Source organism: Medicago sativa, chromosome 1, assembly GCF_051527215.1.
Source record: "Medicago sativa cultivar Bolivia chromosome 1, Bolivia_mono, whole genome shotgun sequence".
NCBI classification, from domain to species: domain Eukaryota; kingdom Viridiplantae; phylum Streptophyta; class Magnoliopsida; order Fabales; family Fabaceae; genus Medicago; species Medicago sativa.
In genome coordinates, this window is record NC_140749.1 from 67,816,143 (window position 1) to 67,837,771 (window position 21,629).

At 31.9% G+C, this 21,629-nt stretch overlaps 2 pseudogenes across 1 annotated transcript; both read right to left on the minus strand.

Moving 5' to 3' along the window:
* Positions 1 to 1,055: 1,055 nt before the first annotated feature.
* On the minus strand, positions 1,056 to 2,861 carry LOC146956664 (uncharacterized; annotated as a pseudogene). The gene has a single exon (XR_015020567.1). The product of XR_015020567.1 is annotated as an uncharacterized LOC146956664 (transcript).
* A 10,111-nt stretch (positions 2,862 to 12,972) lies between these two features.
* Positions 12,973 to 14,164, minus strand: LOC146956665 (uncharacterized; annotated as a pseudogene).
* Positions 14,165 to 21,629: the final 7,465 nt, after the last annotated feature.

The following is a 21,629-nucleotide window of genomic DNA, read 5'->3' on the forward strand; positions in this document are numbered from 1 at the left end:
TAGTTGAAAAAAAATGTCATGTTAGCCAAATAAAAAGAAGAACAAGGACATTTACAACAATAATTTTCAACTAGGGGCAGATATATCAATTTTTTTGGTCATAGGGGCAGTAAAAAAAAAATTTCGCAGTTTTAGCCCCCTAACTTTCACAAAGTTTCGATTTTGGTCCCCTAAGAAAAAAAACTACAAAACCGCCCCCTATGTTTTGCAACTGTGGCAGTTTTGGCCCCTAAGGCCAATTTTGACTCGGTCTACGCTGACGTGGCACCTTAAGTGAGGTGTCACGTGTCAATTTTTTTTTGCCTTGGGGGGCCAAAACTGCTACAGTTGCAAAACTTAGGGGCGCGGTTTTGTAGTTTTTTTTTAGGGGGCCAAAATCGCAACTTTAGAAAAGTTAGGGGGCTAAAACTACAATTAAGCCCTTAATTTATGGTTGGGAGGTAGTTTGTTAAATGTTGAATATTATTAAATAAAATTGACATTAGCGTCGGTATTGCCGCCACTACTAAACAAAAGGCATAAACCTAACTTCTGGATTACGCAGACGTTGAGAAACTCTATAGGTGACGCTGAATAAACTAAAACTACATTTATAGCATTACTACAAAGCAAAGCTAATAGCGTCCTCTATATACATATTATTCTAGTTTCTCAACATCGTTTACTATGGTTCCCAATATATAGATATATCTAGTCTTTTGGATGCAACTGTTTTACATCGACCTTTGTACCATTCTCCACGACGGTGACGAAAAACCAACACTTATTACCTTTTAGTGTTTGTTTTCCTTCGTTTAGAGTCAGCTTTTGGCCGACACTCGCACTCCAACGCAGTTTTCTTGTAGTGTTTATGCTATCTTCTTTATTTTATTAGTTTCACGGCTAATATGTTCCCTACAATATATTACATATATCTTAGTTTGATCAAATTATGAACTAATCAGTTCTTTTTGTGCATATTATTTTTTAACGTGCCATAATTTTGTGTCTAGTTGATCTTTCTTCTGACAGTGCTCGTAAACAAGATAGAGGTTGTAGCCAATGTGCAAAACATGTTGCAATTAACATTTTGACATCATTGCTTAAATGAAATGGAAGGTATTATACATAGGCATATATATAAGCCTTTATTTGCGGAAAGGGCACATCGTGATTTACAAGAGCTTTTAAAACAGAAAAGGAAAAAAGAAAATAAAGAAACATAAAAACATCATATGACAAACTTAACAAACAACCACTCTTACTTTTACTTTGCCAAATTTAATACGCCACATTCTTCAGTGGTGTCATTATTGATTCTTCTTATATGGTGGGTAATGGCGAAAAGGTCGAGTGTTGTAGTATGTTGGTTTCTTCATTTGTGGTACCTTAGCTAGAGGAGGTGTCTCATAAACAGGTGGTTTCACATGAGGAGATTGATACTTTGGTGGTGGATTTTTATGTGGTGGTTTTTTGTGAGGAGGTTGATACTTTGGTGATGGATTCTCATGTGGTGGTTGGTACTCTGGCGACGAGATTTCTTGTGGTGGTTTTTCATGAGGTGGGTGATGCCCAGGTGGTGTATTTTCATGAGGTGGTTTCTCATGTGGAGGTTTGTACTCTGGAGGTGGATTTTCTTGTGGTGATTTCTCATGAGGTGGTTGGTACTCTGGAGGGGGATGTTCATGTGGTGGTTTTTCATGAGGTGGTTGGTATACTGGTGGTGGATGCACATGTGGTGGTTGGTTCTCTGGAGACGGATGTTCATAATGAGGCGTTTTTTCATGTGGTGGTTGATACTCTGGTGGTGGATTTTCATGAGGTGGGTTCTCATGCGGAGGTTGGTGCTCTGGTGGTGGATGCACATGAGGTGGTTTCTCATGAGGTGGTTGGTATTCTGGTGGTGGATGTTCATGTGGTGGCTTTTCATGAGGTGGTTGGTACTCTGATGGTGGCTTCACTTGTGGTGGTTTCTCATGAGGTGGTTGGTACTCTTGTGGTGGTGGTTCATATGGTGATTTTTCATGAGGTGGTTTTTGATAAGGAGGTTGGTACTCAGGTGGTGGATGCACATGTGGGGGTTTTTCGTGAGGTGGTTGGTACTCTGGCGGTGGATGTTCATGAGGTGGTTGATACTCTGGTGGTGGATGCACATGTGGTGGTTTCTCATGAGGCGGTTGATACTCTGGTGGTGGATGTTCGTGTGGTGGTTTCTCGTGAGGTGGTTGGTACTCTGGTGGTGGATGCACATGTGGTGGTTTCTCGTGAGGTGGTTGGTACTCTGGCGGTGGATGTTCATGCGGTGGTTTTTCATGAGGTGGTTGATACTCTGGTGGTGAACTTTCATGCGGTGGTTTTTCGTGAGGTGGTTGGTATTCTGGCGGTGGCTTCTCATAAGGTGGTGTATACTCAGGTGGTGGCTTTTCATGAGGTGGCTGGTACTCAGGCGGTGGTTTTTCATGATGAGGTGGTTGATACTCTGGTGGTGGTTTCTCATAAGGTGGTTCGTATTCTGGCGGTGGGTTCTCATATGGTGGTTTTCCATGATGAGGTGGCTCATATTCAGGTGATGGATTCTCACGAGGTGGTGGCTCTTCATGTGGTGGTTTCTCATATGGTGGCTCGTACACCGGAGGTTGCTTTGCATGTGGAGGATGATATATTGGTGGTGTGTAGGCTGGAGGTTTATAAATTGGTGGTGGATGAGTTATTGGAGGCTTATAAACTGGTGGTGGTTCCTCTGTTGGTGGAGGCTCATAGATGGGAGGTTCATAAGTGGGTGGTTTGTAATATTCAGCCAACACAGGAGTAGTAGTGAGCATCACTACTCCAAGCAGGAGTATTGCTAGTGAGTGCATAGATGCCATGCCTCGGTTTGTGATGAACAAAAATGGAATGCACGAACAAGTATTTATAAGGAAAGTCACGTAAAATTTTAGACTGAAGTCATCATCAATTCAATGGTATTTCATCTACATACAAAATATTAATTATTAAAAATATCCAGATGAGGTCAAAAGAAGGTAGCATCTTTTGATTTGATATCAACAATCTATGCATTGGCTAGGATTATATATTTGTGGCTTATTCGTCCCTGCAAATAGGGGTCGCTTAAAATTTCATCCCTGCAATCGCTAATCCTTTTTTTTTGCCCCTGCAAAGTTTAATCAGTTAAAAATTCGTCCCTTGACCAAGTTAATGACTGCCACATCATCAAATTAACAAAATGGCATGGGAATTGACGAAAATACCCCTGGCTTATTTTTTTTGTTTTTTTTTCCTTCAAAAAAAATTTCAGTTTTTTCCCGAATTTTTTTTACGATTTTTTCCCGAAAATTTTTCAGTTTTAATTTTAACAGTTTTTTCCAAATTTTTTTTTGACTTTTAATTATTTTTTCAGATTTTTTTAATTTAAAAAAGAATTTTCAAAATTTTGAAAAAAAAAATTTTTTTGAAGGAAAAAAAAAATTAGCCCAAGGGTATTTTCGTCAATTCCCATGCCATTATGGTAATTTTGATGACGTGTCAGTCATTAACTGGGTCAAGGGACGAATTTTTAACTGATTAAACTTTGCAGGGGCAAAAAAAAAGGATTAGCGATTGCAGGGACGAAATTTTAAGCGACCCCTATTTGCAGGGACGAATAACATATTTAAGCCTATATTTGTATTTTCTATGATATAAGTAATGTAACCATTTGTTAATCTATTGAAGTACAGTGGAAGGAAATTTCCTTCAAGTTCGAAATATTATTTTTTGGTTATGAGTTTAATTTGTTATGCAATGGCCACATACATATTTTTACAGTTATTATTCTTATTTTTTTACAAAACATTTACTATTCTAATTTCTTTTGAGGACATTTATCATTCTTATAGAATTTAAAGTAATGGATGTGCATCTAAAATAAATAAATGAGACACAAATATCCAACTTGAACTTGTTCAAAAAATAAATAAAAATTCAAACTTGAATTTGCATCCCACGAAAACAATTATTTTGTACCTTGAAATATTTTTTGCACCTCCACACCACTCAATTTTCAAATATGGTGCCACTTTCTTTTCCATTAAAGAAACAAAGAAGAAATAGTATACAGTTTTAGACGTGTGAAAATATGAAGAAATGCTTTCAAACAGCTAAAGTCAGTGCTACTCATAACTGCCTACTACACAGTTAAGTTTCATCTCGTGAGGTTCAAAAGGACACCATTGAATGGAAACTTCAATGGTAGATTGAGCATATGATTGAAATTTAAAATCACATTTTCTACTAGGATAGTTCTAATATAGATCATAGTCCACCGTTGACCAATACTTGAAAATGTTCATAACTTTGATGATGACAAACTTTGTTTATTGGAAGTAGAGGTTAACGGTCTTCTTAATTCTCACGGGTGAAATAATGACTTAATTGATACCGGTCTGATCAAAACAACAAAAGATAAATATGTAGTTTGCTTTAAGGAACTGACATCAATCAGATCTTCGTCTTATCGGTAAAGACGAGTAGGGTACTGTGTTTTTACTTCTGAAAAACATTATTTACCACCTTTCTAATTTATGTTGATATTTATACACTCGTCTATCGTAGATTTTACTTATGAAAGTGGTCCAGTGCAGAACTCATATTTCTCCCGATACTTAAGTAAACGTATTTTGCAAGTGTGTATGCTTACTAAAATTTCAAGAACAACCTGAAAATACAGTCGTTAAAGTATCAACAGAATCTCTAACCAGTATCAGCTATCGATGCAATTTTTTTTACAAAGTGATGCTATTTATCTAGAAAACTTTTATCCCGAGAGGACCACGAAAAAGTTTTAGCCAATCAAAGACCTTCTTGTCCGAAAATCATGGGAGTTGATGGTGTAATATAGGAAATGTATTTAGCAGCTATACAGTCGAGAAATTTTCGCTATACTATTTCTCGCTATAACTATCAATTCCTTTTTTTTACTCTTAAAAAGAAAGAATGTGTGCATTCTTAATCTATTTGGGCTCAGTAGATTTAACCTATGAAGCTTAGATACAGGTACGGGTGGGTACGATACAGGTACACAGATACGCGAATTTTTTTAAATTTAGGATACAATACGGTTAAGATACGTTAACAAAAAATTTATACTAAAACTTATATGTATGCAAAATATTTGAAGAAAATAAACATTGATTACTCTTGATTATTATATTATTATACAAGTCATAATTTTTTAAAAATAATACATGTGATCAAAATAAGAAAATGTAAAGTTTTCTTATAAATCATATTATATTTTCATATGTGGGGATATCGAGAGAAACATCATTAAAAAGCTCAACACAAATTTTATCTAATGTTTATTAACTGAATCACCTTTCTCTCGTTACCTTCATACACAAGAAGTAAATTTTTATCTAACGCAAATCTAAAATTGAATCATATACATCTCTACTGAAATTTTACAACATTGTCGCACTTATTTACCCTTCATCTTTTTCTAGAATACGTATATATGACGTATCTTATAAGTATCCTTGTGTATCTGCGAAGTATCATATAAGTATCCGATAAAATATTTTTTAAAAATTTAAATAATTAATTCCGATACTTCGTGGGTACGTATCCGAGAATATCCGTGAATACCAATATCCGATACGTATCGATACAGATACGTCTCTGTTTTGGAGTATCCTAGCTTCATAGAATTTAACGTCTTTCTTGTCAATTTACTCAACTAATAGGTCATCTATATTCCATTATATTTTTTGTTTATCATCATCATCATCATCATCATCATCATCATCATCAAACTAATGACCATTTTTCAAGTCACCACCATAATGGTTCAATCTATCAAATTTCCCTTGCTAACTTTCACCTACAATTTCCTTAAAAAATAACTTCCACCTATAACTCAACTCCAAATTATGTATTAATACTCTCAATCAAGTAGAAAGAATTCTATATAACACCCAATCTCTCAGGAACTAAGGAACAGACCTACATCAATGACTATGGGGGAAAGAATCCCCTATATAATTTCATTTTTGTTTAGAAAAAGAACTTGTAGAATAATATATAAATCTAATATATTAGTAAAAACCCTAAAATTAGGGGAATTATATATTTATATTTTTTCTCAACAACAAAGGATGTAGAGAAAAAAAATATGATGTTAGTTTTAACTAAAAAAGATCATGTTATGTTTATAAGATTACAAAGTTATATAAAAAAAATTCTCCACGTAAAAAGATCGTCTTTTTTGGATAAAATCCAATGATTTTTTTTTTTAAAAAGATAGAACAAATTTATATTTTTTTGGCCGGAAAACATAATTAGATAATAGAACTTTTTTCTTTTGGCTTTTTAATGTTTTTTAAAAAGTATATTTTTGTAAAAATAAAAAGTTATTATTATTTTTTTAGATAATTTATAAAAAATATGAACACATGTCGTCGACCACCCCCATCTTTATTGAAGCCTCGCCTCTGACCACATCTGTTGTAGCTCTGTCATTGGAGCCACGTTGCCGGATCAGCACTGGCAGCCACCGTGGACCACTACCCACCACTATTTTTATAAATAATAATAATTATTAAAGTTACTAATATATTTTTTTAAATAAAATACTATATTTAATAATTTGAAACTAATAAAAATGTTTAAAAATAATTTGTGTCGAGTAAAAACTATGTAAAAATCTTTTTTTAAAATTTATTTAATTGGAAACTACCAAAAAATATTTGTTTCAAAAAATATGTAAAAATAATAATTTTTTAATGGTTGAATTATATGAATTTTATGTTGAACGAATGTGTTAAGAGTCCCACAAATGACCTGAATAATAATAATAATTTTTTGATGTGAGAATTGACATCAAAAGCTGATTTTATGGGGTTTTGTTAGGATCAACCACAATTATAAAATAATATCATATATAACCTCATTCAAGATCCATTGAACCACATGCTATTGGATCACCCACCATTTATATTCACACACTAAGTCCAATAGTGTCAGGTGTGAGTGTGTTTGGCCAAACTATGATTTCTAAGATGAAATCAAAGTCTCCTTAAAGATACGTTGGTCCACCTTCTATTAGGTTTATGCTATCGGACCACCCACGCCATTTATATCAACGCACCACGTCCAATGATGTTGGGTGTGAATGGGTGGGTTAAAGAGCCCCGCATCGGTTGACAGATGACTTGAATAAGTATTTATAAGTATTGGATTAATCTTATAGTTTTTTTTAGGCTCAACCACAATTTTTAAGAGAATATGTATTTGATTAAATTTTGTTAAAGAATTGTTAGTGAATTTATACTGGATTGATGGATTGTTTAAATCTATTCATTACCATATAAATTCAAATTTAATAGATCCACCTATTTTGTCATTCCTAATCCGTCTCTAATCTAGGATATGTATGATTGGAGATTCATCAACTCTCTATATGATCACTTAAGGAATGATGATCTTTCTCATCTTCATTTATAGGAGAAATCACTTTCTTTCATGTATATCACAAATTGTGCAATTTTCCAAGTCTAAATATGCATTCATCCTCAAGAAATGTATTTCTTAAGTTTTTATCATTTACATAGAAATTATAGTTTATTTTCCAACAGAATTGAAATCCACCGTTGTTTCTTGGCATACTCATTTTAACTTCAACTCGTAAGGTTCATCTTCATCCGACTCTTGATTCGTGATAGTAAGCACCACATGATGACTCCAAATTAAACACGTAACAATATTAATTTATCTATTTTTCGATATGCTTTCTGTTAGATATGGATGATTGGCTAACAACAAGTGTTTAATTTGATCTTTCGCATATAACAAACACGATTACATGTAATTATAAATGCTCCTATATATGATTTTAAAAGATTAGTTCGTATATCACTTTCTCCGACAAAACATACATCCATAAACTAAGGTTAAATTTTGTACTTTCGAAGAGGATAGTGGAGTGGTTTATGGAACAGGATGATCCTTACACATCAACTTTATTGCGTTGGATATACTGTTTGCAATTGTAAAAAAGAAAACAAAATATTTACTGTTTTCGAACATGGAAAAGATTAAATGGACTACATGCTTATCAAATCCAAATTTGGCCAACACAGCAAGGGCTTGTGGTATATTAGTTTATTTATGTTGAAATATAGAGTTTTCGAGAGAATAATTAACAAACAAATGAGACTACTTGAGTTTAATAAGATTACAATGATATTTTATGACTAGTAATTTAGAAAACTAAATAGCATAGACCCAATAATTTCTTATCAAACATCTTCCTTCAAACTCACCATACATCTCGAGTTTGTAAAACAAAACAAAAAAAAACTTAATAATATTAACCCTAAAAATAATCTAAACCAACTAAATGTATAGCCAACAAAGAAGTAAAATCAAAGAAGAAACAACAACCGAAGCGATGAAACCATATCAAACCAAATCGAAATAGAACAAAAAAGCCTATAAAAGGGGTTGCGTAAATAGGTCTTTACCCCCTGAAATTGTAAGTTTCGTCAATTACCCCCTGAAATTGCACAAAGTTAATCAATTTACCCCCTCCGTCAAATTCTTCTGTTAGTCAACATGACGTTTTGCAATTACCCCTCTGAAGTTTTGCACTTATGAGCAAAATGCCACCCGAATAAGATGTTCCATATGTTGTTTCTAGTTCCATATTTCATTCTGACATTTAACAATGAAAATGGCCTAAGTTAATTATTAATTGTTTGCCTTTAATATCTTTTGAGTCAAGGATAAGAAGAAAAAAAATATAAATTTTTAAGTTCAGGGGGCATTTTGCACATAAGTGCAAAACTTCAGGGGGGGTATTTGCAAAACATCATGTTGATTAACAGAAGAATTTGACGGAGGGGGTAAATTGATTAACGTTGTGCAATTTCAGGGGGGTAATTGAAGTTTTGTTAATTTCAGAGGGGTAATTGACGAAACTTACAATTTCAGGGGGTAATTGCCTATTTACTCAAAGGGGTTTAATATCATTTGTGTATTAGTTTGTTAGTCTATTTAAACATGATGTAATTACTTATTTAAATATATTCATACGAAATATGCATTGAAACAAACTAACAAGTCATATCACAAATGAGTAATCATATTTATTCGATTTTATTAAACGTCATTAATCCTGATGAGTCTCAATAACATATCTTGTGCGATGTTATTGAACGTCGTTAATCCTGACGAGTCTCAATAATATATCAAAAATGATTTTAGATTTATGTAAAATTTCACATGGATGATCTATATGATATAAACTTACAATTCAACAATCAACTATAAAAAATATGTATCAAGTAAAACGATATTGAGCAGTGTAATGATTGTTGATTTTAGCAAGTGTATTATATCATTGTCAAGTAATAATATTTATAAGTCCGTATCTACAGAAATTGTGAAAACGGATACAATAGCGATGGTTTAATTAATTGAACTTTAAGAAAACAAATAAAATAGCGATTATGTCAAGTTATATTTCCTTCTCTTCATTACTAGGTAACTCGAACCTATGTTTACAATTATTCGGATAGCATAGTTTTACAACATTTTATCAAAATGGTTAGGCCAATGTCTTGATCACAAACCCTCTTCTCTAGTTAAGACCCCCTAATATCTTAGGTGAGTCTACATCCATCGAAGGTTTGACTGTACGCCAATTATTGTCATAAAGCAATAATGGAATATTTCTAAAGCTATTAAATTAAAGATACAATGGTTAAAATTAGGTCAATCCCCAAAGCTATGCTTAGTAGTCATCGAGACCATATCGAACCCTTAAACCAAATAAACTAGCAGAGCCTATAATCAAGGTTCTAAATAACGGTCGCGGTCGCGATCGCGGTCGCGATCGCGGTCGCGTTAAGGTTGTCGCGGTTTCGGCTGTAACGGACGCTGCGATACAAATAACGGTCTTCGCGGTGTGAATTAATCAAAACGTTTCACAAAATGTATTAAAACTATTTATATTATCATATAATGTATAATAACTTAGATTACTACTTTTTCCATAATTATAACATGTTTAAAGTAAATATAATAATAAAAATAGACTACATTTAGTAAAGATAGAATGTTTGACAGATTGGAGAGAAATTAACTAATAAATAACTACTCATAGCATATCTTTAAACAAAATTCATGATCAATTTACTACATTTAGTTCACATCACAAGAAACTACTAATACATTTTAAAAAGGGGGTATGATTAGGAATTGTAACTTCATTATATTTTAATACAAACAGTCCAAACAAAGGCCCATTTACTGTCATCTCATCTTCTTCCTCCTAACAGCAGCGCGACTCCTCTTTTTCCAGATTCAAGATCTAGCTTCTGCCTCTGCCTTCTTCTCATACAAAATCGCTATTTCCTCCTTTTCATCATGACTTTCAGAAACTATCTCTTCCCTATTATAACATGCCTCTGATTCTTGTGCTTTTTTTTTTTAATATGAGATTCGATTCCTTTTCTCCTGTTCAGATTACTGAATTTTCAAGTCTGTAACGGAGTGCGTAACGGTGTTTCGCGGCCGTAACGGCGTTTCGCGCCCGTAACAGCGTTCCGTAACGGCCGTAACGGCGATTTGACTGTGATTTTTGTTCTCAACGCGAAAAGGTCCAAAAACGGTCACGGTGGCTGCCGATACCGATTTGTAACGGCCGCAATCCCGGTAACGTTCCGTTTTTTGAAACCTTGCCTATAATTAGGAAGTCGTAACCTATTATTGACTAGTTCTTCCCTAAATACAATTGGGTGAAAGATCACCAAGTATATTCATTTAAAGCTAATCTTAAGTTAGCTAATCTATCTGCATAATGGGTCCCTTCTTTGTAGATGTGTGTGATCATGAAATTCATAGAGGACAATTTGACTAGGGGTTTTTTCCATTTGTTCTTAAGTTTCCAAGGCACTATATGAGGAGACTTGAAAGCCAAGCAAGCTAAATTAGAATCACTTTCAATCCATAAGTGATTCAATTCTTCAGATAGGCAGTTTCCACAACAGTGATCACTCCCATTAGCTTAGCAAAGAGAGCATTTGAAATTCCAAGATTGACTGCAAAACAACCCTTACTCTTCTGAACATTCCAGCACAAGCAGACTGCCCTAGATTGCCTAGAGTTGTGCCATCTCTCCTTAGTGGACCTCAATAAGTGACTCATTATAGCCGGTCACTATTCTTCTTTTGGAAATTTTGATTTTATTGTGCTAATGTAATCACATTAACTCTTTAACTTTTCTCTATCCTTAGATCTCCTTTCACTTCCACAGTTTCTTTAGGAACACCATTTTTGGTTGCACCCATTTCCCCAATCTTCTTTTCAAACCACAAAGTACCACTTAAAAAAATTGTTATTGGTTAAACCATTGTTTTTATGTGGGATTTTTATCAAAATAATTGTTTAGATAAAGAAAAACGAAAAATAAAATTACGATAAAATTTCGCTTGTTTTATGTTATTTGGTGTTCTTTGTTTATTAGTGGTTGCAGGGCCGGTTAAAACCAAGCATATCCCTATTGCACAGGGCCTCCATTTTTTTTTTGGTCCGAAAATTTCCAAAAGACATTAAATAGAAATATTTAAGGATCTAAATATTATTTAAACTAGCTTGGAAACCCGTGCCAAGCACGGGCTAGAATTACGACTATTTTTTATATATAAAATCTAATTAAATAGCAAATTCATTATTTTATACACAATATATAAATAGAACGCATTGTTATCGTATTTTCGATTGCTTATATATACAAATATCAATGCGTATATAGTTATTTGGATTTTCGTATCGTTAAACAGGAATGATTTAACGGATGCAACGTCGAAATATTAGTATTTAATGCAGGAATATTTTATATGGATGGCTAAAATTTATTACGGAGACATGAGTCTTTTTTTTTTTTTTTTATGTTCTGCATATAACTGGGGGTGTTGGAGTCTCGAGGCCTACTGCTGCATATACAATTAATTGTCCCTACCCAACGAATCGTCTCTATCATATTAGTTTCTTTCAAATTCCATGATTTCTATAGCGGATACCCTTATATATACAAAGTTAACATCGTGCATACACTTGATTCATCTTAATATCCAACACGAATTTGTAATTATTCAATCGTGTAACAAATAAGTATAACAAACAGCGACAAAAACACCAACTATCTATCGCATTTTTTAACTAAGCATATTATAAAAACACAACAGATAAGGCTTGAAAAAGGACTACAAAATTGTCATGTGCATGCACATAGACATAGGCGCTCCAAAGAACAAAGAAAAAAAAAGACGGATATATAGCAGATTGTATAAAAAATGATGCAGAGTATATAGTTGATAATATGGTCACTGAAAGAGTACGGCTTACATTAGAAAAAATGAGAATGATCAGAAGGATGCTGACATTATAAATAAAATTAAACTGAGTATGAAAATATTGAAGTTGCTCTACCAGATAATAGAAAAACCGAAATCTCAGTAGATAAAAACCTTAATGTATCAGGCAAATTTTGGAGTCGAAGAGAAGGCATTGCACCTATTGCAATTGGTCAATGATATTTCAATGTCATAGAAATTCCATTAACGTCAGCCTGTGTACATCTGAATGATATCACCTCACCTAAAGCAGACAGCACCTGAAGGTACATGAGATCAAAATATTGTCAAAAAGGATCAAAAATATTACTCCATATAACATATTAGTCCTTATAACAAATTGATCACTCGGCCTGTTCTTTGCACAACAATAAATGTCATTGGATTTTATACAATGAAATAAGAAGTGTGATCTTAATTGTTAGTTCCAGAATTGTAGTTTATCTACATGACCAATCCATTACTCTTTCTTTACGCAACTATTAGAATGGTTGCAAGTAGAAACAACCAATTCATATCCAAATAAAAAATATATATTACAACAAAGTTTAAAAGTGAAAAAAAACTCATACCCACCTGCGTCATCAAGAACGACAGGTTAAACATTCCGAAAAACATTACGGTACACAACATTAGTGGTCTCAGTACACACACGATTTTCTTCATCCAATATAAGCATTTTCAATCCCTTTTTGGAAGTGACTCTTGACACTGCGACATACATCTGTCCATGAGTAAAAACCGGTTTGGAAAGATAGATTTCAACATGAGACAACTACTAACCCTGACTTTTATTTATTGTCATTGCAAAACACACAGCCAACAGGAACTGTCTCATAGTAAATTTGAAAGGCAGTTCAAGATCACCTGGAACTAAGCTCAGTATTGGAATAATTACTTTTTCACCATCATTTTTTTGGTAATAATAGTTACACCGATAAAGTTCTTCCCAAGATTGTCTACAATCAACCTAGTCACATTGCACAATTCAGTTGCTTGGTCAATGTTCCTCATCAACATAACTCGACATCCAACTTTAAATCTCAACTTGTGGTTTGGAATACCAGAAAACTTGATATTGTTTAAGAATTTGGTGGTAAACCATTCGCTTTGTACCTCACTATTCTCGTCTGATTTGCAAACCGAATCAGAACTGGTATATTCCTTTTTGTCTCCTGGAACCAATGATAGAAGAAATTTGTTTACGTGATCAACTGCGTCCAGCGTGGGAGCAAGTATCCCCCGTGCTTGGAAAAAAATCCGAGATCTTCATGTTTTGCGAAAAATTCGGATATACAAAATCAACCAGAGAACGCAACAAATCAGAGGAATCTTTTATCAACAACTCATCAGGAATGGGTACGTTAATTTATCCACTCTCGTTGGTGGATCCTATTCAATCTCCAATTGAAAGCATCCAATCGACAAACTTTCTTATCTCATCTTCCTCGACACGAACGGTTGAAGCACGTAAACGCATATTTGTTGTAAGTGTGAGAACCTTACAGTGACTCCACACCTTTGATGAGTTGATGGATGAAGCAAGTATGTCTTTTATGCATCTTTTTCTTATCACTGGCAAAATTTGTCTGAAATCACCGTCCAAAACCACAGAAAGACCCCCAAATGGTTTGTCTGTATTATCGACACCATCATAAGACATTATATCGCGCATGGTTCGGTCAAACGCCTCAAAACAATAACGATGCATTATCAAGTGTCAAACGCCCCAAATGGAAACCCGTGTCAAGCACGGGCTAGAATTTCGTCATATTTGAGGGGAAAAATGCTCTGATGTATCAAGTGTCAGTTAAAGTTCAATATTGAATAAAAAAGTGGAGGTTGAGCAACAAATAAATTAATAAAACTCATATTTTAGTCTTCAATTTTTCGATGAAGATGTGGTATTGTTCTCACTTGTGTGGTTTCTCTTTTTGTAATGTGTCGAATCACATCAATGTTGACTCCCTTATAAAGCCCAGAGGTGGTATCATATCCCGATTCAACATTGTGGACGGCGGATGGAGTGCTTCTTGGTGGTCTATCACAGACACGGAGAGTCTCTTAATGGAGATATGTTAATATGTCAATTATGAGTTAAAATTTGACATTGGATGCAAGAGTAGACGTTGAGAAACATATGAGGGAGATTATCCATATACCTAATGCTTTAGGACTTTGGGTGAAGAAGTGATGTCGATCTCACTTGTGTTGTTGCTCTTTGACTAATATGATGATACAACTCAGTGTAGGTTCCAAAGGAAGTCGTAGCATTATAATGATTTGTTTTGTTAGTTTTTGGGTGTCATTTGTTTAATTTTTATCTTAAATTTTAGGTTTAGGATGTCATTCGCTTTCAAGCAATTTTTTATTCAACCTCTATTATTTTAAATTCCTTCACTTTTGGTCTTTGGTACGATTTGACAATGGAAAAATGTAGATGTGTTCTGCTATGTTGACAAATTACATGTTTATTAGACATTTTAAATTGATGCGACATTTTTAATGAATCTATTATTTTGGTAGCATAATTACCCAGTAATTTCCAATTCCTTAAATAAATTCATAAAATTACCAACAATTGAATCTCTTAATTATATTGTCATAGATAAAACACACTCTCTTTAGTTTTACTTCTTATCATTCCTCTCTTGTTCAAAGTCCTTTTTCTTCTTTCTTTTTCTAATTTACTTTCTATCTCCACATTAAAGAAAGGAACAAAGACACCCATCTATGAAATAGTCACCAACTCACATTTTTTTACCATGTTGTTCCTCTTATCTTAGTTTGCTATCTCACCATATCATAGACACAAAGAATCTCACACTTAAGGGAGGGATGGTAATGTGTCATTTGTAAGTAAAACTTCTACATTGGATGCAAGAGTATATATTGAGCAACAAATAAGTTAAATGACAAACATACCTAATGTCTTAAGGTTTTGGATGAAGATGTGGTGTCAATCTCACTTATGGGGTTTCTCTTAGTCAAATGTGATGATCCAAGTCATTACAGGCTCCCTCGGAACTCCATACATTATGATAAATTGTTATCTTAGTTTTTGGATGTTCTTTGCTTAATTTTTTATATTAAATAAAAGTTTTTGGATGACGCTCACTTTCATGCAATTGCTTTTATTCAACCTATGTTCTTTCAAATACATCCACTTTTGAACTTTAATCTTGTTTATGGTAGCCTTGGTCCCAATCCCAAATAAAATAAAAGAAGGTTGTGTCAGCATCTACAACAAACATAAAAAAAAAATTAAAAAATTGAATCTCTATAGACAACTCCACTTAGTGAGGATAAGACTTGGTTGTTGTTGGTTGTTATTGCACCTTCACTTTTAGTCTTTCGTGGAATCTAACAATGAAAAATACAAATGTTTTATGTTGAGTTGACAAAGAGACATTTTAAAATGATGTGGGACTTTTTTAATTGAATCTATTTTTTTGGTAAAAACTACTCATAAATCTCCAATTTCTTCAACTAACCCATAAAATTACCAATAACTCACTCTATTCCTAATACCTCCACAGACAAAATACAAACTTTTTTTTTCTTTATCATTTCTCTCATGTTCAAATTGCTTTTTCATATCCTTTCCTTTTCTAATTTCCTTTCTCTCTTTTCATTAAATATGGGAACATAAACCTACATAAACCACCATCAATCCACCTTTTTTATCATGTTGTGCCTATGTCACCAAATCACAAATGCATCAAGTCTCACACATAAGGGAAATATGTTAATGTGTCAATTTTGACTTAAAGTTCCATAGTTGATGCAAGAGTAGATGTTGACAAACATATAAGTGAGATGACCAATAAAGTTTCATAATTGATGCATCAAGTCTCTTTTTGTATTTTTTCTCTTTTGTTAATGAAGTTTAGAGGTTAGCAGTCATCCTGCTACCTCTTTCTGCTAAAAAAAAAAGATGACCAATATAAGAGTAGATGTTTAAGTTTTATATTAAATTTAAGGTTTAAGATGTTGTTCACTTTCATGCAATATTTTTAAATTAATCTCTAGTAATTTAAATCCCTTCACTTTTGGTTTTTGATGGATTTAATCATGGATAAACTCTTATGTGATTTGTTGAGTTAACAAAATACGTGTTTATTAGACACTTTTAAATGTTGTGTTTTTTTTTTAATCGAGCCTCAATTTTTGGTAAGTTAAATGTTTATTCTTTAGTATGAACACCTGCGCCAAGCATAGTCTAGTATCATTTTCATTTGTGTGGTTGATCTTTGTTCAATGGATAAATGCACACCACTGTTGACTACCCCATAAGGTTCCTAGTGGTAGATCCCTGAAGTGGATAGTCTCATACTTGAGGGATAGAAGTTAATGTGTCAAGTCTGAGTTAAAGTTTCATATTGGAGGTAAGAGTGTATGTTGAGCGACACATAAGTGATGTGATCTATATACCTAATGTCTTAAGGTTTAGGATGAAGATATGGTGTCAAACTCACTTAAGTGGGTTTTCTTAGTCTAATGTAATGATCAAATTCAATGTAGCATCCCTTGAAAGTCTCAGCATTACGATGAACTGTATTTTATTTTTTATTTTTGGATGTCATTTGTTTATTTTATTTTTTAATTTAGTTTTTTGATGTCTTCCTCTTTCATGTGATTTTTTTTATTCAACCTCTATTATTTCAAATTCATTCAATTTTTGTCTTTGGTGGCAAATGAGAGTGGAAAATTGCAGACGTGTTATGCTGAGTTGACAAAATATATGCTTATTAGACATTAAAAATAATGTGCGGTTTTTTTAATTAGATCTAATTTTTTGGTAAAATAATTACCTAAAAATCTCGTACTATTTCGACAGACCTATAAGATTATTGGCAACTCACATTATTCCCTATACTCTTACAAACAAAACACACAATACTTATTTTATTTCCCTTATCTTCTCTCATGTTTAAATTATTTTTTCATATCTGTTTATTTTCATTTAATTTGAAAAGAATGAACATAAACCTCCCTCCTTCAAACCACCACCAGACCACCTTTCTGAACATGCTCCATTTGATCGCCTTAATTTTAGCTTTTGAATGTCATTGATTTTGATGCTATTTTTTTTATTCAACCTATATTATTTCAAATTTCTTCACTATTAATATGTAGTGGGATCTGACAATGGCAAAATGTTGTTGTGTTGTGCTAAATTCACAAATACATGTTTATAAGACATTTTAGGTGAAATGTGGTATTAATCTCACTTGTGTGATTGCTCTTAGCCTAATATGATGATCGAGGCTCCCCATGAAGCCCCAACATTATGACTTCTTAGTGAGATTGTATATCATTTGTTTAATTCATTTATCTTAAAATCAAGTCTTTCAATGCAACCAAAAAAAAAATCAAGTCTTTCAATGTCATTCATTTTTATGCTATTTTTTCTATTTAACCTCCATTAGTTCAAATTCTTTCACATTTTGTCTTTGGTGAATGTGAAAATGGAAAGAGGCATATATATGATGTTGATTTGACGAAATACATGCTCATTAGATATTTCAAAATGATGTCGCATTTTCTAAATGAGTCTAATTTTTTTGTTAAAATAATTACTCGTAAATCTCCAACTTATTTGACAAACTCATAAAATTACCAGCAACTCACGCTATTTTCTATACCCTTAAGAACATATCACACACTTCTTTTTTTTCATTTATCATTTTTCTTAGGTGTAAATTCATTTGTCATTTTGTTATATTTTCTAAGTTTATTTCCCTCTTCTCATGAAAGAAAGGAGCGAAAATCTTCTTGCATGAAAACACAACTAACCCATCGTTTTTAGCATGTTGTGTCTCTGTCTGATCTTATTTGTTTACATCTTTATAGCACAAACATAAATTGTCTCACACTGAAGGGAAAGATGTTGACGTGTCATCAAGTATGAGTTAAAGTTCAACATTAAATTCAAAAGTATATTTTGAGCAACATATAAGTGAGGAGACCAATATAACTAATGTCTTGTATGGTTTTGGTAGAAATAAATTCATTGTGGTTTTTAATTTTATTTAAATAACGACATTAAATGTTAAACCTCAAAAATATTACGGCGCAAAGATCATTAAGGTGTTATTCCATTTATATTTTTTTTATAAAATTAACCATAAATTTATTATTATTTTTTTGTATTATAAAAGACTTTTATGTGCACTATGCTACTAAAAGGGAATTGGATTATCTCCATTGAAAATTTTCTCAATTTTTATCCATTTCCAATCTACACGATTAAAATACAAAAACCATTTTTTTTTATAATTTAATTCTCAACTTCTCTCTCGTGTTTAATTGTTGAGATTACACTGGAGAAAATTTGAGAGAATTTTCAATGTAGAGAATTCAAATCCTACTAAAAGACACGATGTACTTTGATTTTTTTTTAAGACAATTTTTTAGGAAAAAAAAACTAAAATTGGAATTTGAAAAATTAATGGTTTTATTGCTTAAATTTAATTTTGGGTATCATTCAACTCTTCCTTATACTCTTGTTGTTATTACATTTCTATAATCATATGACTTTTCTATGTTCTTGAGTAATCTTTTTTCTTTTAGAATATCAAAATTAAGGCTTTCATTTTGGATAAAAAAAATTGAGGCTTTTCAATGACCAATATTGAAATTTAAATTTTTAAATTTACACAATACATTTTCTTTTAAGATAAAAAATGTAGATGAGTTTGATTCTCAATTGCTCACCGGGATCATAACATGTCTCATGATTCAAAGAGCGTTTATACAAATACTTGAAAATTATCTATCAAAGAGGATACTCCAAAATGTCAGATGAGTGTTACATTTGTTTTTGACAATTGTGCTACATTTTTTTAAAGTGATGAGTACTACTCTTAAATTGATTAATTTTGATTTATTTTACGATCATGTTAATAATTAGTTTTTAATTTAGTTCCTGATATATCAAAATCAATTTATTGTACATTACTTATTTTTATGAGTTTAATCAATATTGATAGCAATACAATTTGTTGTTTATCATATGTTTTAATATACTTTTAAGGTTGATTTCGTGGTTGCTGGTCAGGTTTATATACTCTCAGCTTTTATACTTGCTTTTATTTAATATATTTTCTTTGCTTAAAAAAAAGATAATAATACAATTACATCATTAATACAAATTTCCTTCTCTAAAAAAAATAGTGCACAATAATGAAAAGATATACATTAATAAATGTAAATCAATCAATATCAAAATAATTTAATACCCTAATAAACAGTAATTACAATTATTTACTCTAATATAGTTAAGGCAGGGTAGTCAACGTAGTAAATAAGTTTTATTCTAATCATGAATTTAAGTGCAAGAATCAATTGTCATATTAATGTGTGATCAATTACAATAGTAGTATTGTCTATCGTCTTGTTCCTGCCCTTGCTAGATACATCCTTAAGACAATTTCCTAAAAATATAGAATATTGATTCAATTTATAACGTCATCACCTATTATAATTATAATTGACATCTATCTTACAACTGAAATGATAGTATAGCTACTATCATAATTATCTTTTTCAATGCCAAATAAAAAGTTCCAATTAAAAGAATAAAGAAGCACGTTTGTCTTTTGTTCTTTTTGGATCTCAACTATATTTTTTTCTTTCTTTCCATAATTCAATCTTCATGAATATTGTCTATTCATGAATAATTTCTGCAAGTTAAAAAGTCAAAACAAACAAAAAAGTTATAAAATATTCAACAACACAACTTTATACCGAAGAAGAAAAACTACATTGTATTTATTAAAAAAAGAAAAACATAATCAGAAAAGACTTTCAATAATATGAATTACCGAAACTCGTGTTTCTCTTACATATATCAAAGAAATCAAATAAGTTGTTACAATACATGGGTCATGTACATTAATAAGAGAAATATGTAAAAAATTGACATTGTAACAAAGAGAGAAAATAGAGGTTCATAGAAGACTTTCAATAATATGAATTGTGAATAGAGAGTGGTGTGAAAAATGTGAGAGTCAAAACGGATATTTATAGCCAAAGACATAAAGTAACCAAAATAATCAAGTGCTTGATTCATGCATACCGTAACGGAAAAAAAATTGTACATTAATATTCATCAATTGGTGCATTTGATCTTAGAAACAAAATCGTAGTAATTCAAACCAAATGATTTTATTTTATTGATAACTTTTTTTTTGACAATTTTATTTTATTGGTAACCATATATTTGACATCTACGTACGCACACTATTTTTTGACCAAATATATTTTTATTTAATTTTAATGTGTAACAAAAAAAACTAAAAATGTGTATAAACATATTATGTACCATATCATTCCTTTCATGCTGCATAAACTATGGAAGGCGTTACAAAAATTTAGAGAGTTGTCTCTTCGTATTTAAAAAGAATTGTTGTAATAAAAAAAAGAAAAATAAAGGAAACGAAAACAAATAAAATTATAAACATATGAGAGAGAGAGAGAGAGAGAGAGAGAGAGAGAGAGAAGGTGTGTGTCACAATGAAGATAGAGAGAAAGGATGTGCGCTACGATGAAGATGAAAATGATGACAGACATATTGACTATATAGAGGGGGAAAAAACCTAAGTAAAAGTTAAAAGGATGACATGTATGCTTAAATTTGATTGGTTGGTAATTTTAATCATGAATCATGATTGGCTGATAATTTAAATCATGAATCATGGTCAATTTTTATTGGTTGATAATACAAAACATATTCATGATAAGGCTATTAAAATGTTTATAATTTTCATTTTGCTTTTTAATAAATTAATTGAAATAAATTAAATTTGTGTGAATGATGCAAATGACATAAATAGAATGTGAGTAAATATATGGTGATTTGAATCTTTGATCAAGCAATTAATGAGATGAAGCAAGAAAGAGTGCCAAGTGTACTTTTCAAAAAAAATAAGGCAAATATATATAATAGAGATTTTAAATTTTGAGTTTAATTATATCAATAAATGTCAAATATTGAGCATCAAGTCTAAATTCTTGCATATATAAATTTTAAAGTGTTAAACTTTTTGCATATATATATATATATATATATATATATATATATATATATATATATATATGTATGTATGTATGTATGTATGATTTTAAGGATCTAAATTCAGGTATATGCCAATTTTAAGTGTCTAAATTTATACATATACCAATTCCGACATCGAATATTCTGAAGACTCAAAATTAAAACATGGCCTCCATAATGTTGAAGACAACCCT